The 17,458-nt window shown below is 45.1% G+C and overlaps 1 protein-coding gene across 1 annotated transcript in view; it reads right to left on the reverse strand.

Annotated features, from left to right (window-relative positions):
* SYNPO (synaptopodin) overlaps window positions 1-17,458 on the reverse strand; it is a 198,508-nt gene that overhangs the window by 164,222 nt on the left and 16,828 nt on the right. The window lies entirely within an intron of this gene.

Here is a 17,458-nt window from a genome sequence, read left to right on the forward strand (position 1 = left end):
ATCCTTCAGGGCTGCAAGCAATCTCCCACTTCTGTGGAATTTCTGAAGCGTCTGGCCTCGGGACCTTTCAGTGCTTAGATCTGATGACCCTTGAACCCTCTGGTTTAAAGACCCTTGACCCACCAGGGTTTGGAATGCTGTTCTCTTTGGTTTGAAAGCCCTGACATAGACCCTCTTTTTGGAATAGTAAGGAGAAAACGTGCCCCTTCCTGCACAAAAACAATCCTGTTGGTGCTTGGCTTCTGAAACGCCACCAGCGCCGAGAAAAGGACAGGAATGTGCCATATTGGATAAATACGGCGCATTCTTGCACTTTCGCGGTGACACAGGAAAGTGCAGCAAGGTGACTTGCTGCGCTGCCCTGCGCCACAATTCTCCTAAATATGCCCCATAGTCTTTCAGGTCTCATGAGCTTTCAGAATAAAAGGCCCCTGATCGCTCTGGGATGTGGTCCATGGTCTTTGTCATGGATACAAGTAGTTCAGGAGTGAGTATTACCTTTTTCTAGATTCCTGGTTTGTGGCAGGGATACAAAGGGTTTTTACGGGCTCCAGAACCCAATGTAAAAGCCATTATTCGTGTTGCAGGGAGAGCAGCCACTGACATGCGGTAGATTAAACACGTAACATCAACATGTACAGCGGCGGCTCCTCCGCTATGGCGGAGGAGCGACGCCCCTCTGCTTTTAAGCAGTGCCAAGTAGAAAAGTAAAATGATAATAACTCAGAGTTATTATCATTTATGCTTTGTGTCCTGCTGCTTTGCGGTGGGGCTGCTCTGCTCTCGGAACAGGGGAGGACTGGTTTTCCCACTCCTACGTGCGCATTGACTGTTTGGTCAGCCCTCTCGGGCCGCCCAAACCAGTCATGCGCACTTTCCCTATTCTCCATGCAGGCTGCATTTCAGCCTCCATGGAGTACATGCCAACCCCTCCAGCCCCTGGCTGAGTGCTGTGTCTCCCCACTCAGACCAATCACAACACTGAATTGCAGCATTGTAATTGGCTTAGGGGAGGGAGCATGGCTGCCTGCTTCCTGTTCCTGGAGTCGGAGGCAGGAGAGCAGGAGCAGAGACGCAGGACCCGGCCTCAAAGTAAGTTTATTTATTTTGTATCCCCCTCCCCCACACCCCGCATGACTCCTCCAGCCGCGACACCTCACCCCCACCCGCGAGCCATACCGGCCACCACTGAACATGTATGGAACTCTAGTGGTCCCATTCCATGCACACTATCCATTTAGATCAGACTGTGTTACCTTCAATGTGGTGAAACTGAGCGTCCTCACTATCTGAAAAACAAACCGACGCTCTAAGACACGTCCTTTGCACCAGCAGCCTCCATGTGGAAAATAAACACAATGCAAGAAACCCTCAATTCTAACCCAATCCTTATGGGGGGTTTTGCCCCCAAGTTCTGGAAAGGCATCCAGTTGAGTAACTTTGTCTTTTTTATAACCATCGTTATGACCAGCAGCTCGATTGGCATGCCACCAGTACTGTTTCCGATGTCATGCATGTAACCACGCGCTCACACTGTTCTCGAAGAGCTTTTCATCCTCCTTGGACTATGTCAGCACTAGATAGAAATCCAAATAAATACGAATAACATTTGATCTCCTCTTTCCCTTGCTTTGTTGTCCTAGATCTTTGTTTAATACATGCCTGTTCCAGAGAGTGTCGATTGGACATGATGTGTCCGTCTAACGAGTACGACACACCACCATAGACTCCAGGTGCAGTGTGCGCCTAACGAGATGCCTCCATAGACTCTAGACCCGTGGTTCTCATAGTACGGCCCGTGGTCCGCCAGCAGCCCGGCAGGCATTCCTTGGCGGCCCGCGGACCTTTCAGGTAATGTACCCAAGGCCCCCCAGAGAGAGAGAGAGTGGAGAGAGAGGGGTAGAGAGAGAGAGAGAGAGAGAGAGAGAGAGAGGAAAGAGAGAGAGTGGAGAGCGAGAGAGTGGAGACAAGGGAGAGAGTGGAGAGTGGAGGGAGAGTGGAGAGAGAGAGTGGAGAGAAGCAAAAGTGGAGAGAGATAGGAGAGTAGGGAGAGAGAGAGAGAGAGAGAGAGAGAGCGAGTGGAGAGAGAGTGGAGAGAGAGACTGAGATACAGACTGACTGACAGAGAGAGACTTAGAGAGAGTCTCACTGAGAGAGAGAGAGACTGACAGAGAGAGAGAGACTGACAGAGAGAGGGAGAGACTGACAGAGAGAGACTGGCTGACACAGAGAAACTGACAGAGAGAGACTGACTCAGAGAGAGAGAGAGAAAGAGAGAGAGAGAGACTGACTGACTGTGAGGGGGCTGACTGAGAGAGAGAATGACTGATAAGAGAGACTGACTGAGAGAGACTGACTGAGAAAGAGACTGGCAGAGAGAGAGAGACTGACACACAGAGAGAGAGACTGACTGACAGAGTGAGACTGACAGAGAGAGAGAGACTGACTGACTGAAAGTGAGACGGACTGACTAAGAGAGACTGACTGACTGAGAGAGACTGACTGACTGACTGACCAGAGAGCGACTGATAGAGAGAGACCGACTGACTAACTGAGACTGACTGTCTAAGACTGACTGACTGACCAAGACTGACTGACTGACTGACTGTCTGACTGACTGACTGACTGAGACTGACTGAGACTGACTGACTGACTGATACTGACTGACAGAGAGAGAGAGAGAGAGAGAGACTGACTGACTGACTGAGAGAGACTGACTGACAGACTGACAGAGAGACTGACTGACTGACAGAGAGAGACTGACGGCCTGAGACTGACTGACTGACTGTCTGAGATTGTCTGACTGTCTGAGACTGACTGACTGACTGACTGAGAGACTGACTAACTGACTGAGACTGACTGACAGAGGGAGAGAGACTGACAGAGAGAGAGATACTGACAGAGAGAGAGAGACTGGCTGACAGAGAGAGAGAGAGACAGATTGATGGAATTGAGGTCAAAGTGTGTACGAAGCTATGCTATGCCTCTTAAGATTGCTATTGTCTACTAATAAAAATGTATTATCAAAATGTGCTCTTTGTAGTTACATCTGCTTTTGAAATACAGCATTGAAATGAGTTTGATTTTTTCTACTTTAGCCCTGCCCCCCCCCCCCCCCCCCACTGACCCCACCCCTACCGGTGCGGCCCTCGGGCACAAACCACACTGTAATTTTGGCCCCCGAGAGAAAGTTTGTGAGTATCCATGCTCTAGACACAGTGTGCGCCTAACGAGACACCACCATAGACTCAAGGCGCAGTGTGCGCATAACAACACACCACCATAGACTCTAGGCGCACTGTGCGCCTAACAACACACCACCATAGACTCGAGGCCCAGTACTGTGGGCGCCTAACTACACGTCACCATAGACTCGACGCGCAGTATGCACCTAACGACACACCACCATAGATTCGAGGCGCAGTGTGCGCCTATCGACACACCACCATAGACTCGAGGCACAGTGTGCACCTACAGACACAGAACCATAGACTCCAGGCGCAATGTCCGCCTAACGACAAACCACCATAGACTCGAGGCGCAGTACTGTGTGCGCCTAACTACATGCCACCATAGACTCGAGGCACAGTGTGCGCCTAACGACACACCACCATAGGCTCCAGTCGCAGTGTTCGCCTAACAACACGCCACCATAGACTCGAGGCGCAGTGTGTGCGTAACAACACACCACCATAGTCTCCAGGCGCAGTGGGCGCCTAACGCGACGCCTCCGGAGATTCCAGGCGCAGTGTGCACCTAATGACATGCCACCTTAGAATCTAGGCGCTCTCGATGCGTTGAGGGTGGTCACTACTGCTCTCTATGCGTTTTTTAACTGCGGGCCCCACTCCCGCCTTCCTCCAACCTTCCATGCCAGGCAGGCCCCACCTCCATCCGCTGTAAAATACCTGGTCCGCCAGCCATAAAGTGCCCTAGTGCCAATCAATATACCAGAGTATCAACCAGGGATACAGCGCACACTAAACCAAACCGTACCTCGAATCTTTTACAATAGCTGTTATTACAACCAAGTTCAGTGGGACGTATTGCGATAACTCAGAATGCAGGCCGGGCTGGTCCTGCTGGTAACGCACTCTGCAGCAGGCACTCAACACCCGGAGCTACAAGTTCCACACCCAATACGCTCCTGTGGACTGAGAGGTGAAGTCAGGGAACAGCCTGTAATTCACATTATGAGAATAGATTTGCGGGAAGGAATGGAATTCAATGGTAAACATTCCTGGCAGGCACATGTATCTATTTACAGACCTGTGAATGTACATTTAAAGTTAAGTTCCTAAAGACATGCTAATGCCTGTACACATTTATGAATATGTACGTGCAGAGACTCGCACGTGTAAACGTTTAGTAATATGTGTACGCACCGCCGGTTAGAGATCTGTACATATGCACATCCCCTTGGGCCTGGGGTGGGCGCAGTGACCGTGCTCGTACCAATCCCGCGAATCAAGGTGACACACCGGCCCTCTCGTTGCTCTTTAGACTCCACTACGCCCTCTTTCGCAATGTGTGAGTTTCCAATTCTATTTTACTTAGCTACAATTTTCACAAAAGGAAAGTTTGCTGTTTTCCACCCACACAAATATTTTTGGCAGGGTCATACAGTTTTATTTCTGTCAAATCAGCCAAGAAATTTCAGGCCAAGGGAAAAAGCAGTCCCCAGACTCTGCCGTGGAGCACTGTCCCAAGGAGCCAGGCCTCTCAGCTGCCCGAGGAGCAGGGCCTCTCAGCTGCAGGAGGAAGAACCGGACCTCTCAGCTGCAGGAGGAGGAGCAGGGCCTCTCAGCTGCAGGAGGAGGGACAAGGCCTCTCAGCTGCAGGAGGAGGAACAGAGCCTCTCAGCTGCAGGAGGAGGAACAAGGCCTCTCAGCTGCAGGAGGAAGAACCGGACCTCTCAGCTGCAGGAGGAGGAACAAGGCCTCTCAGCTGCCGGAGGAGCAGGGCCTCTCAGCTGCCGGAAGAGCAGGGCCCCTCGACTCTATGACGAAAGGCATGGCCTCTTCTGCTGCAAGTGGGGGTGCAGGGCTCATCGGCTCCCTGAGAAAAAGCAGGGACACTCATCTTCCAATGAGGGAGCAGGATCTTTGTTTTTTCGCCCGACCAGCTGGTCCAATTACCTTCCCGTGGAGAAGGACCCACAGGGACACTAAGGAAGTGAAAAGTGCATCACCTCTCCAAAAATGATAAGAGCGTCTGACCTCCCAAAGCAGCTGCGCCCCCAAGAATAGACTGCTCCAAGTGTGGTACAGGCCCAGAGTTAGGGGTACGTGTCGACGTTCCGACCCAACTTATTGCGTAGAGAGCAACTTTAACCCCTTGCACGCTGCGCTAATTCTCCTGCTGTGTGGGAGAATTAACGAGTGGGCGGGATTCGGATGGCCCCCGGCCGTCCTCCGCACACGTCCACCGTGATGTTGGACGTCCGCAGCACCGAAGGGGTTAAACCTCCGCTTGCGGTCTTCTTCAAAACAGGGGAAAGGTGCATATCATTTGGCAAACCTGATCACAGCTCCCAGGGATGGGTAGTCCACATGACAATGAGGTTTGAAAAACTTTTCAAGACATCGAATATACTTAAATGCTTGTGGGTGTATCCAAAACCCAAATAAAATCCAAATTAACCCCTTCAGTGCCCGCCCCTTTCCCCGCCCTGTGCCGGCCGTTGCATTAGTGGGCGGGGTTTATGCCGAGCTGGACTCGTCATGGGCACAGCGCAACCGCGGCCCATGACGAGTCCAGCTCGTCATGGGCACTGAAGAGGTTAAACACATCCGTGTTGTGGATGTCCGATACAACTATTGTGAAAGCAATAAGGAAACCATCGGTAGGGGACGCAATCACCTTATTCAATCTTGGAAATGCGGTTTCATCACGTTGAACACGAACGCTCCTCGTGATAGAAGACCTGTCCCGAAGAAACCCGCAAGCGGAGGTTTAAAGTTGCCCTCTACGCAATAAGCCGGGTCGAAACATCGGCATGTACCCCCAACCCTGGGTCTGTACCACACTTTACTACCCTGTCCAACCAACAGATGATGTTTCTCTCCGCTTACTAGAAGATGTATATAAAAAATGATGACAAAAAGATGTATTGTGGGCAGGCCATAATACACTGGTGTATGTTGTATTAATAACCAGTGATGATTGTAAAACTGTTGAAATGACTTCAGTTTAATTACCTTCACCTTGAAGTCTCTCCTTTTCCCATCTACTGCACACACAATCACTATTCCTTTGCACCCCTTTTTCTGAGCAACCTTTCGTTTGGTTTATATTCGGTAATGCATTTACCTCTTTTGTTTATTTAAGAATAAATAAAATACAAAGTTTTCTACTGATAAACAGCGGGTGTCTTTTCTCTTTCCCTGGTGCATATTTTAAAATGTTATTTTGTTATGTATTAATTACCCTGTGCTGATTCTTTCAAGTAAAAAATTGTACTTGAATTTTAAAATTCTTTGACTTGGTGCTCTTTAATACATACATGCATAGGCAGAGAAACAACATTTATTAACTTACCTTGCTTCCTGCATAGCAGAGCAGGAATCTGGTGCTGGACATGGGAATCAGCAAGCCATGACTCCCAACGAGAAGGGAGCCAGAGCTCCAAGGGCCTGTTTGAAATGGAAAATTCCTACCTCAATCCCTCTCCAAGGGGCAGATTTACAAGCCACTTTTGCGTCATTTTTCCAATGTTAAAAATGATGCAAAAGTGGCGCAAGGGGCTTGTAAATCTGCCCCCAAGTTTCTTGATAGGTCTAGAAGCACAGCCCTATTAGAAGATGGGACAGAGCAGGGAATCCTGCCTCTGCTGCTGTGTGTGGCGTCTTTATAGCCTCAGGAATGCACTGACATGCCACAATTTAGCAGATATACTGTGCTGCCTGAGGCATGCGCAGTATGTTTTCTAAATAAAATGGCTTGTGCCTGTGTGAGGGGATCATGGTTAAAGGATGCCCCTCAAACATGCACATTCAAGACATCTGCCCAAAGAGTGTTGTGTTATAACAGCACTTTGTAGATGGGTCGTGGCTCACCATACCAAAATATTGTGACCAAAATATCGTTGTCAAAAATATTGTCATCCTATACTTATAATGGTAAGTAAAAATAATATAGAGAAAAACATTGCTGTCATTTATATTGTTGTATTAAATATAATTTTTTTAATATATATACATTTAAATATTAAATATTTAAAATATTAAATAGCAATGTATACTTGCTACCCGATGCATGTCATTTTGTCTGATAATCAATAAAAACATTTAAACCATAAAATATTAAATAGTATCATTCATTTAATACAAATTAACCCCTTCCCCGCTCATGACGGAACCGCTCCGTCATGAGCCACGGTTGCCGTGTGCTCATGACGGAGCAGTTCCGTCATGCCACGACCGTTGGCAGCCGCTCCGCCTACGAGGCGCTGTTTCCCCGCCTGTGCGGGGGGACAACGCAACTGGGCGGAGTCATGACGGAACCGCTCCGTCATGAGCACAGCTCAACCGTGGCTCATGACGGAGCGGCTCCGTCATGAGCACAGCGCCACCGCGCTGCCCCCCCGCACCGCCCCCCCGCACCCCTCAGCGCTGCGGCGGAATTCCCGCCGCAGCGAAGGGGTTAAATAGATGTAATATATAGTTCAACAACTATAACAAATAAATGTATTCAAAAAAAGTTAAACACACATATGTTAATATATAAATATTTACATATATCTAGATTAAAAAAACTATTATTAAACTAATCATTTTAATTTATATCATAATTTCATAATTTTTTAAATAATATAATATGACAACAAATACATATATCTATACATATATATATACCAATCACATAAAATATTTTTTAAACCATTTCATCTAAAATAAAAAAGTAAATAACATAAATTTCGTACAATTAAAAAAAAAGTATGTTACACATTTAAATCATTCATTAATTTAAATAAGCAAAAATATAACTCTATACATTGTAACAATGTAAAATAAATGATTAAATTTAACATTGAATGCGTATACTATTACCTCAACAATTTATACAAAAGTTGGCAAAGTGTTGTACTAAGGATGTATAAAATTTACTACTCCCACTTCAGGGGTAAAATTTACTATTCCCACTCCAGTCAGTGCTACAGTAGCGAAAGTTTTAGATTGTGGAGGAATAAAATTTACTATTCCAACACCAATTACTTCAACTGTAGGGAAAGTGTTGGACTACGGAGGGGTAACATTTACTATTTCCACTCCAGTCAATGGAACAGTATGGAAAGTTTTGGATTGCGGAGTGGAAACTATTACTGTTTCTACTCGAGTCAGTGCAACAGCAGGGAATTGTGTTGTATTGTGGCAGGGTAAAATTTACTGTTCCATCTCCAATGAGTGCAACAGTAGGGAAAGTGTTGGTTCGCGGAGGGGTAATATATACAATTCCCACTCCAGTCTGAGCAACAGTAAGGAAAGTGTTAGATTGCAGAGGGGTAACATTTACTATTCCCACTCTAGTCAGTGCAACAGTAGGGAAAGTGTTGGACTGTGAAGGGGTAAAATTTACTATTCCCATTCCAGTCTGAGCAACAGAAAGGAATGTGTTGGGTTGAAGAGGGGTAACATTTACTATTCCTATGCCAATAAGTGCAACAGTAGAGAAAGTGTTGGATTGTGGAGGGGTAACATTTACTATTCCCACTCCAGTCAATTCAACAGTAGGGAAAGTGTTGGAATGTGGAGGGGTAACATTTACTATTCTCACTCTAGTACGTACAACAGTAATGAAAGTGTTGGATTGTGGAGGGGTAAAATTTACTATTTCCACTCCAATGAGTGCAACTGTAAGGAAAGAGTTGGAATACAGAGGGTAAAATTCACTATTCCCACTCCAATCAGTGCAACATTAGAAACAAACAAATTCTCTTCAACACAATAAAATAATGTAAAAAATATAGTAAACAAATAAAAATATAAATATACAATAAAAAATACAAATATATTTCATATATAAAAAGTTTAATGCAAACTACAATGTTGAATATATATATATAACTAAAAATATTATTCTAATTAAAATACAACATATTTTTCATTTAAAGACATTTTTTTTAAATTATTAACAAAAAACATTTATAAACTATTTTTATTTTAGTAAATTTCCACTCTATACCCCTAGAAAACTCACAACCTGCACCTAATACTTAACTTTGAAAAACACATTATTTATAATATGAATGTAAATATTTATCAATAAACTATCATTAATTAAACATTCATCATTACCTAATTATAATTAATTTACTTCCCACCCTATACCCCTACAAAACACACAACCCACATGTAAAATTCGAGTACAAAAAATGAATTGCTCAATGAACATAATTAATTATCAATTAAATAATTAATTAAAAGCTAAATATGTATTACTTATAATTAATTCACTTCCCACCCTGTAACCCTATCAACCCCACAACCCACACCTAAAATAAAATGAAATAATAATAATTACACAATTAACATAATTTATTATCAATGAAATAATTAATATTAATTAACAACTAATTATAAGTTAATTAGAATTAATTTACTTCCCACCCTGCAGCCCTACAAACACACATCCCGCACCTAAAATTAAAAAAAATATTTTTGCAATTAACATAATTATCAATTAAATACATAATATTAATTAACAGCTAATTAATGATCTATCATAATTAAAAACGATATTATAAACAACTACATTTTTGTAAACTATATTAATGATTTCGATATTTTCAAAATTGATATTACTTACCTTAAAATCACTATTCTTGACAACGATATTCTTGCAGAAGATATTTCCATATCACAAAATTTTGAACCCAATATTTTGGTAGGATGATATTTAAATTTCAATATTTTGTCTAAATACCTACCTCCTCGCCCTGTTATCAGGAGCATAGAGGCAAGGCCAAGTGGGCTGACCTGCACACTAGCAGTGTTCAAGAAAACGCGAAAGTCGTGTTTTGATGAACACTGCTAAATTAAATAATATACAGTGCTGGTACTCAGAAAGGCAGGATCAGAATGTGCGGCCACACAGGAGGCAGAAGGCTGCATCTTGGAGGCCATGACAAGGAACTGCTACTGGATCTATGATCTTAGATTTAAAGTATTTCTTCTATTTCCATTAAGTGGTGTAGAAAAAGGTCCCTCCCCACCATCCCACCTCCTGTATTTTACACACTTCATGATTAGATGTACAACCACAAGAGGGAGGGATGTGAACTGGGATGAGAAGGGCTTAGAATCGGGGTAATGAAGATTACCAGTAAGTAACCTCATCTTGACCTCCTCGTCCCAGTCCTTATGATTTGAGGATTGTGCAAGCTTCAGTAACTTGCACCGACACTTCAATGATGCAGTGAATATTCTTTACTTAATCAACAATTACACCATTGCTGACTTCAAGATAGTGGAAGCAAAATTACCGTCATCATATTTGAGTAGTACTAACCTATATTATTTGACAAATGTCTTATGGGACGACCATGGTAGGCAGCTCAACATATTTCCTGCACTAAGGCACCCTCTAGCTCCTCCCAAGCTGACACAGCCCTAGCAGATCTTCCTTGAATTGAAGGTGTAGGGGATTCACCTAGGGGCATATGTATCAAACCCTTTTCCCGTTCGCAAACGGGCCGATCCTCAGAATCGGCCCGTTTGCGAAAGGGAAAAGGCCTTTTGGGATGTATCATCCCAAAAGGACATCGCAAATTAGAGAATCGCAAAATTTGCGATTCTCTATTTTGCAATTTCATTTAAGGAATCGCAAATTGCGATTCCTTAAATGCAATGTATGAAGCCTAGAAAAATTGCTATTTGGCCGTAAGAAATCGCAAATTACCACCAACTTCAAGTTGGTGTTAATTTGCGATTTCATTGAAAAATTCACTTTTTGGCATTTTTCAAAGTGCCATGTGATGCACAGACATGCCCTTAGGGCATGTATGTGCGCCACATGTGCATACATACATATTTCAGGGGTGCAACAGGGTGTCCTTTTGACACCCTAGCACCCTTGAAATTACATTCTCATTTTGCGATTCTCAAATTGCGAATCGCAAAATGAGAATGTCTTCCCATTCATTCTTATGGGCCTCCTAGCCCATAGGAATGAATGGGAAGGTTTTCCTTAATTGCGATTAGCAATTTGCTAATCGCAATTAAGGAATGCCAAGGAATCGCAAAAAATTTGCGAATATTTTATTACATCCCGTTTTGCAATTCTGAAATAGCGATTCATTAAAAAGCGCTATTTGAGAATTGCAAAAACGGAACTTGATACATATGCCCCTTAGTGTGTTACATGACTACGATACTGCTTAATGAACCCACCCGTGAGGTTTTCTTCTTGCCTTTGCTCACTTTACCATGAGAAATGATCAAGGAACCCTTAGCTAACTGTAGGTAGATAGACAAGGCTTGCATGGCATCAAGAGAAGAGGGAATTTCAGAATTAACCTCAGAATGAATAGCTGGTAAAACAATTCCTTGAGATAAATGAAAAAAAGAATTCACATTTGGAATAAACTTAGAATCAACTTAAGAATCACTTTATCACATACAAAACCTATGGTTAGGAAATTACTAATGCTCCCAATTTGCTTAACCTTGATGCTGAAGTGAAGCCCAAGGTCGGACTGGGACAAAAAATAGGCCCCGGCACCAAAATAAAAGTGGCCCCCATTAAGTGACCAGATAGCTAAAAAAGTGAAACCCACATTTGGCACATAATGGCTGTTTTGAACTTGTAAACACTCACTATGGGTATTTTTCAAAGAACGGGAGACTGCACACATTTGTGTTTCTTGTGGGCAATGACTGTGGTAATAGAAGGAAATCAACAAATACACTAATATGTCAGATCAGTCCATCGTGCACTGCCTGATTGCCCTATGGGCCAGTCCAAACCGGGTTGGTGGCAATTTGGAACGCTGCTTTTTCAGATAGCCACACCAGATTATAATCTTCTAACAGTTCCAAGGGTTTTTGCTGTAGCCTCTATAAGACTATGGAGAGATCCCAAGTTGGGGCCTGACCCACAATTGCTTGTCTCTTTAAGGTGAAGCTCTTCAAGATCCTAATCAGCAAAGGGGAAATATCCACCCGGTCCTGTGTTAATCTTAGAGCTTAAATTGCTGACCATTGCCTTTTTTAAGCAGCACCTCCATCGGTACGCTCCTACGCGCCATTTGCGCCCAGCTGAGTCCTATAATTTGGTGATGCCTAGGTTCAGGAAACGTTCCTGGGGTGGGAGAAGCTTTCTGGTCGGTACAGATGGACTTTGGAACTCTCTCCCCCAGAGGTTGAAAAACGAAACTCACCTGCTGGCCCTTAGGAAAGCGCTAAAAACATGGCTGTTCAATCTCTGACTCTGAAATTAAAACCTTACGGCACTTCTTTACTAGATGAGCTAGCGCCTTGACACCTTCCTGTAATTGTATTGCGCTTTACAAATCTCTTTTTCATTTCATTTCAGAGTCGAGGGCGGTTGGCCTTTAACAAACCCCTCTCTGAAAGTAACTTATGGGGTGAGCCTTTTTAAAGTTATCAAGATTGAAAAGATTTCCAGTGTTTCCTGTAGAAAACTAACATTGAAGGTCTTCTTGAAACCCTATTGCCCTTTGCTACTTGCTCTGAAAAGCCCAACTGTTGCAAGCCTCCCTTCTCAAGCTCCAAGCCGTCCGCCTGAGATGTTGAAGCTATATTATCAGGGACGGACTGGCCGTAGCGGGCACCGGGCGTTTCCCCGGTGGGCCGGTTTTGGGACCCTGGGCGGCCGGTTTTGTTACAGGGCCGCGGTAACAAAATCGGCCGAAACTGTCCCTGTCAAATAGCTCGGCCGCACCTCCAACCCCCCGGGGACCTGCCGAGTACTTTGCCAGGGCCGATTTCGGTTCCCAGTCCGGCCCCGTGTATTATCAGCCGTATACAAAATAGAACAGTGGAAGTCTTCATATGTAAGTGGAGATAATTCCCCTCGGACAACCACATTAGGAGTGAAAACCAAGGGCGCCAAGGCCAGAATGGTGTTACTGGAAATACCAATGTCCTCTTCTCCTGATCTTCTGAAGCACCCTCCAGAGGAGGAGAATCATGGGAAAAAGCATATAGAATCACTTTGGGCTGGGGGACTGACAGGGCATCTTCTGCCCGGCCCTGGGGACACCATGTCTCCGTGCAGTATACCGAAAGCATCAGTGTACAGTGGGAGAATGTGAATAGAACTCTACAGAGTGTCCCAATGTCCGCATAGATGTGACTGAACTCACGGACAGACAGCTGATAATTCACAGAGGTTGGAGATTGCCGCTCATACTCTCGGCCTGGAAGTTGAATCGACCTGGATGAACACTGCTTTTTAGGCTGGGAGGTGTTTCTCAGCCCAAGTAAAAATCTGTGCTGTGACTCAATTTAGTGCCTTGCATTTTGTGCCACCTTGTCGATGCAGGTAGCATCTGGTGACCTGGTTGTCTGTTCGATCAACTACATTGGAACTTTCCAACTGGAGAGCGAAAGCCTGCTGAGCCACCCAAACAACTGCCAACTCTCTCCAGTTGGAGAAGTTTACACTCTCCTCCCCAATCAGTGACCTTCCTCTTCTGATCGCCTAATGTTGCTCCCCAGTCCCACAAGCTGGCATCCGAGTTCAACAATTTTGAGGGGGGAAATAGAGTGGAATCCCTTACGATAGATTGCATTCCCGTAGCCATCAAGCTAATGCCTCACATAAATAAGGGGTCACTTAAGCTGGGTATTTGGACTCTTGAGAACTCGAGGACAATTGCTGAAGGTGATGGTTTATGAGAGGTTTTAGATGGAAGTGTGCCCAAGGGGTTACCGCTGTAGCTTTCAACATGAGCCCCTGAACCATCAACCAACCCCTGTCAGTCAACCAGCAGTGACTGAACAAGTAGAACAGATTATTCTGAATCTAGGGGAAGAAATACATGACCCAGGTTGGTGTCGAACAAGGATCCTATAAAAGTATCCTGCTGTACAGATTGTTGATGGGATTTTCAAGGTTGGTGATGATACCCAGCCTTTGCAGGACTTTCGTAACCTTCTTTACACTTTCCTGGGCATTTAGGAAATAAGAAGCAGACAACAACCAGTCATCAAGATGTGGGAAGACTGTAACTCCATCCAGTTGAAGGTATGCTACAACAGGTGCCAATACCTTTGTAAACACTCTGGGTGAGGTTGTCAGGCCACAAGTAAGTGTTTGAAACTGTAGCTGCTTGTCTCCCACCGCAAACTGTACAAACTTCTGACTCTCTACATTGGTAGACATTTCAAATTGGCATCCTGTAAGTATAACATTGCTAGGAAATCGCTTTCTTCCACTAAAGGAATTAAAGTCCTTGGTGACACCATTCAAAATGTCTCCACTAAGACCTATTTGTTCAGGGCCTTGAGGTCTAGGATCTGGTGATACCCACCATCTGCTTTCGGAACCAGAAAGAGAGTAATTTCCTTTCCGCTTTTTTCCACTGGTTCTGGAATCACTGCACCCTCGTCCAATGAGGTCCAAAGTCCCACAAGCAGTGATTGTATTTTAAATGTGGTTTTTGGAAATGCAGCCTGAATACATCGATTTGTTGGAGGAGTGTGAGAAAACGGAATTTGTAATCCTTGGACAATGCCGAGGATCCAAGCATCCCAGACAAAGTCCCCCCGTTGATGGAAAAACATTCTCAATCTTGCTCTAACTCTGGAATAGTAACATTTGCGACTGGCCTAATCTTGGGAGATATTTGGTCGGGTCTTTTTGGCCAATGCAGCCTCCTGCTCATGGGCTCGACCACAAAAGGGACGCTTGTATTGAGATCTCTGTGTTTGTTGTTTTGCTCTCAAACAGTGTGAAGGGCTTTGGGATATTTCGCCTCAGCATCCTTTTGGACCATTTCATCCAGCTTTGAAGCAAAACCTGTCAGATCCCAGAATGGAAGCTTGTGTCTTCTTGTACTTGGTTCTTAGCGCAGCATCCAGACTGCGCCAGACCTGCGCAGCATGAGCTGCGCACATGTTTACTCTAATGGAAACATTGAATGCTGCACACGACCATGTGAGGGTAGCCTCCGATTTTTGGTCGGCAATGCCTGGTAGTGTTGAGTCCTGTGAGATGAGAGATGATATTGAGTTCATCAATACCAAAATCGAATTAAAAAAAACCCCTCTTACTGGTAATGTTGGTGACATCGTTGTAACATTACAAGAATACTTCAGGGGCTAGTGTTCCTCTGAATGGAGTGATTTGGAAATTTAGCAACACGTTATGTGTTTTTGTATGGATGTGTTGTGACAGCACTGCAGAAAATGCTGTAAATGCTGTCTGCGTATATAAAGAGAAGGTTTGACGTCAGTAACTGCCCTGGGCCAGACCAGGGGTGTAACAGTGTCGCGCAACCTCCACGTGCGTGGGGGGGAGGGGGACGGGTTTCTGGTCATGGGAGACCCCCACAGAGTCAGCACTTGAAAGTCCTGCATCATGACCATCTTTTTATTATTGAAACTAAAAAAACTTCTGAGGCTGCAGAAGACGTATGGGAGGCCCAAGGGTTCCTGGTTATGGGGGTTGAGACCCTCAACACTCCCTGTTGAAGTTTGTCACTGTCACCTAAAAGTCGCTGCGCCCCGCCTCCCCAAGGGCCATTGTCCCAGTTTCTTACAGAAACAATGTTGTTGACTTGAGCGCCTGGCTTTCTCCTTGGCTTAGTTCAGGGTAGGCCATGTCTCATTGCCATGGGCTGTGGTACTGCACGTGTGAGCCACTACACTGCATGTGCTCCCCTCCCTGTCTGCTTCCCTGTAACCCTTAAACCACGGCAGGCATTGTGTGCGGCAGCTGCTTACTTTCAAGGTGTGCACTTTGTGCTGTCCTGTGCTTGGGTTTCCAGCAGTGCTTAATTTGAGCCAGTGGTTTCCGGTGCTCAGCACCTGCAGTTAATTGTCAACACCACTTGTGACAGTCTGCCACAAGGTGGCGCTGTCTGGCCAATTTAGATATGGCCACAACAGTTAATTAATTCAATATACGTAAAAAAATTACTATTACCTGCCTCCAAAGCCATTGTTACAGCTTTGGGGGTCTGAAATAGTCCAAAATTTAACACTTGTAAGAGTGCGATGGTTAGTAGTTGTGTTGTTCCTAGCACCTTGATGCACTCACGGGTGAGTAGCCGCGCTATACAAGCTCCTGATTGATTGACAGCAATGGCATGGGCAATGTGTGGTGCGAGCTGCAGTGGCCTCCTAACGAGAGCCCTGACACTTGTTTTTTGTATTTTACAAATTAAGCACTGGCTTCCCAGCAGGGGCCAGGCTGGGCTGGCCCTGGTGAGCAGAGTTGGGCCCTCCACTGCTCTGCATGCGGATGCTGCACACAGTGCACCAAAAAGCAGACTTTCATGACATCGCACTACAGCACCGTTTTCAATAAGAAACAGAAAGTAAGTTAATATAGTGCAAATACAATCAATTCTGAGTCGTTTGCCCGTTCCTCTACTGTTCCTGTCTTGTTCTCCTCTCTCAGGACGCTGTCTCGTTATTCTCTTTCTCTAAACTTCACCCATCTTTTACCGTATTCATCCACTCAGTCTCATCCTTTCCAAACCTGCTTTCTTTTCAAGCGGGAAGAGCCAGGCATTTGTTCTGAACCCTGGCATCCTGCCTCCTGCCAATCCCTCCTACACCATTAAGCCTTACAATATTTGCTGTTTTTTTCCTGACACTGCTAAACGTAGCCTCAAAATGTTGCCACAATGCCCTCAAATGTCAGTTCAGCCTTCCTTTTTATTCTCCACAGCCCGCCTGTCTGCAATGGCCAGGGCAGCTGGAGACTACGCTGCGGCCGTTTACCACTAATCCTTTTCCCCCCGCAGGCAATTACAACACAGTCGTTACAACAACTGCGCTGTAACAACGCATACCATTACTGAACAACGACTTGTGGAGGGGTTAGAAGATGATGGATTTAAAATCCAACATCTTCCCTACTGGTGCACATACTGGAGTTGGAATAGTAAATTATACTATTCCAACATCCAGGGCCCCTCTCCCCCCCAGAACAAGACTTGCGAGGTAATGGTATGCGTTGTTACAAAGCGGTCATTGTAACAACCGCGTTGTACTTGCATGCGGGAAAAAGAATGTGTAGTAAAGTGGTATATTCGCCACCTCGTCCACGAGACAGTCTTCATCTTGAGAAGAGTCTATGGTGGGGCCAGGATCAGACTGCGCCAACTGAGAGGTCTCTTGCGTCCCAGCAGAAGCAGAGATGGGGAGGAAGCGCCTAACCACTGCAGGTTGTCCAGGTTTAAATACAGCGTGCAGTGGCATCAAAGAGGCCCTGAGCGAACACAGGCACCGAGCTGTAACGTGGGCATCGTGAGACCTATCTC

This window comes from Triturus cristatus, chromosome 7, assembly GCF_964204655.1.
Source record: "Triturus cristatus chromosome 7, aTriCri1.1, whole genome shotgun sequence".
NCBI lineage: Eukaryota > Metazoa > Chordata > Amphibia > Caudata > Salamandridae > Triturus > Triturus cristatus.